This window comes from Ascidiella aspersa, chromosome 5 (assembly GCF_963924565.1).
Source record: "Ascidiella aspersa chromosome 5, kaAscAspe10.2, whole genome shotgun sequence".
Classification (NCBI taxonomy): domain Eukaryota; kingdom Metazoa; phylum Chordata; class Ascidiacea; order Phlebobranchia; family Ascidiidae; genus Ascidiella; species Ascidiella aspersa.
In genome coordinates, this window is record NC_139451.1 from 9,969,204 (window position 1) to 9,971,703 (window position 2,500).

The 2,500-nt window shown below is 55.6% G+C and overlaps 2 non-coding genes and 1 pseudogene across 2 annotated transcripts in view; all 3 read right to left on the minus strand.

Annotated features, from left to right (window-relative positions):
* LOC146142993 (large subunit ribosomal RNA) overlaps positions 1 to 130 on the minus strand; it is a 3,679-nt pseudogene extending 3,549 nt beyond the window's left edge.
* A 248-nt stretch (positions 131 to 378) lies between these two features.
* On the minus strand, positions 379 to 532 carry LOC146142994 (5.8S ribosomal RNA). The gene has a single exon (XR_014499182.1). It is a non-coding gene; the product is annotated as a 5.8S ribosomal RNA (ribosomal RNA).
* Positions 533 to 779: 247 nt separating this feature from the next.
* The window catches only part of LOC146142995 (small subunit ribosomal RNA), a 1,811-nt gene continuing 90 nt past the window's right edge, over positions 780 to 2,500 (minus strand). The window contains exon 1 of the ribosomal RNA XR_014500245.1: positions 780 to 2,500. This exon is cut by the window's right edge and continues 90 nt beyond it. This is a non-coding gene — a ribosomal RNA (small subunit ribosomal RNA).

Below are 2,500 nucleotides of genomic sequence, written 5' to 3' on the forward strand. Positions count from 1 at the left end.
AAGCGCGCGGATTCGGCGATGGGCACATCCCGCTTCACTCGCCGTTACTGAGGGAATCCTCGTTAGTTTCTTTTCCTCCGCTTAGTAATATGCTTAAATTCAGCGGGTAGCCTCGTCCGACCTCAGGCCGAAAGTAAGGACCGGGACTATTCTTCCCGTTCCGCGCTCGCCGTCGGCGCCGCGCGCCGCCGCGCACCTCGATTCCCGCCCTTGAGCCGCCAGCCGTTGGCCTCTTCGAGGTCGACTCGCCGCCGCCGCGCGGGATTCTGGTCGCGATCGTCGCACATCGTGCCGTGCTGTCTTGAGCGGGACGGGCGCTCGCGCGTCCGACGCCGCAGCAGCCGCGCGGAGAAATCCCCGCGCGGAACGTTTGCAACGCGACCCTGAGGCGGGCGCGGCCCCGGGATTGACCCGAGGCCGCAATTTGCGTTCAGAACGTCGATGCTCAATGTGTCCTGCAATTTACACTAATTCACGCAGCTAGCTGCGTCCTTCATCGACTCACGAGCCGAGTGATCCACCGCCAAGAGCCATCCACGATTGTTTCGCTCGCACAGTGCCTCGCACTAAAGGGTGACAAAATATACCGCGCCGAGCGGTCGGCCAGGCCGACGCTTGAAGCCGGAGCGCGCGGCACCGCGGCACTCGACGCGCAAACATTACCGGGTGACCGAATCGCCGGCCGGCGCGCCGCTCCTCGCGGGTCGGGCGCCGGGTAGCAAAAACTTTTTCTCTCGCTTGTCCGAGTTTCGCGTTCGCCGAAGCGTTTGCGAGACCGTTAATGATCCTTCCGCAGGTTCACCTACGGAAACCTTGTTACGACTTTTACTTCCTCTAAATGATCAAGTTAGATCGTCTTCTCGGACGCCGGCTCGACCGTTGCCGGCCGCGCCAGGTCCAATCGGAGGACCTCACTAAACCATTCAATCGGTAGTAGCGACGGGCGGTGTGTACAAAGGGCAGGGACGTAATCAACGCGAGCTAATGACTCGCGCTTACTGGGAATTCCTCGTTCAAGGGAAATAATTGCAATTCCCTATCCCTAGCACGACCGGGGTTCAGCGGGTTACCCAGACCTGTCGGCCAAGGCGAGCACATGCTGATCCGGTCAGTGTAGCGCGCGTGCGGCCCCGAACATCTAAGGGCATCACAGACCTGTTATTGCTCAATCTCGTGTGGCTAAACGCCACTAGTCCCTCTAAGAAGTTAGACGCCGACCGATTGGGTCGCGTAACTAGTTAGCAAGCCAGAGTCTCGTTCGTTATCGGAATTAACCAGACAAATCGCTCCACCAACTAAGAACGGCCATGCACCACCACCCACAGAATCAAGAAAGAGCTCTCAATCTGTCAATCCTCACTGTGTCCGGGCCGGGTGAGATTTCCCGTGTTGAGTCAAATTAAGCCGCAGGCTCCACTCCTGGTGGTGCCCTTCCGTCAATTCCTTTAAGTTTCAGCTTTGCAACCATACTTCCCCCGGAACCCAAAGACTTTGGTTTCCCGCAAGCTGCCGGAGAGGTCGTAAAACTAACGCCCCCCGATCGCTAGTTGGCATCGTTTATAGTCAGAACTAGGACGGTATCTGATCGTCTTCGAACCTCTGACTTTCGCTCTTGATTAAAGAAAACATTCTTGGCAAATGCTTTCGCAGTCGTTCGTCTTGCGCCGATCCAAGAATTTCACCTCTAACGGCACAGTACGAATGCCCCCGTCTGTCCCTCTTAATCATTACCTCGCGCTCCGAAAACCAACAAAATAGAACCGAGGTCCTATTCCATTATTCCATGCACCATTATTCAGGCGAATCGCCTGCTTTGAACACTCTAATTTTTTCAAAGTAAACGTTCCGGCCGCCGCCGACACTCAGTCAAGGGCACCGGCGGAGAACCGGAGGTGAGGCCAGGACGGCCAGTACACGCCTTGCGACGGACCGGCCGCCTGCGCCCAAAATCCAACTACGAGCTTTTTAACCGCAACAACTTAAATATACACTTTTGGAGCTGGAATTACCGCGGCTGCTGGCACCAGACTTGCCCTCCAATGGATACTCGTTAAAGGTTTTAAAGTGTACTCATTCCAATTACAGGGCCTCGTTTAGAGTCCTGTATTGTTATTTTTCGTCACTACCTCCCCGCGTCGGGAATGGGTAATTTGCGCGCCTGCTGCCTTCCTTGGATGTGGTAGCCGTTTCTCAGGCTCCCTCTCCGGAATCGAACCCTGATTCTCCGTTACCCGTAAGAACCTCGGTAGGCCAGTACCGTACCGACGAAAGTTGATAGGGCAGACACTTGAATGATCCGTCGCCGGTGCGAGACCGTGCGATCCGCAAAGTTATCCAGAGTCACCAAAGGTTGCGGGCCGAAGCCCGGTCGGTTTTTGGTCTGATAAAAGCACGCCTCCCGCGAGGTCGGCGCTTCACGCATGTATTAGCTCTAGCATTTCCACAGTTAACCACGTAAAACGTACGATCAAATGAACCATAACTGATTTAATGAGCCATT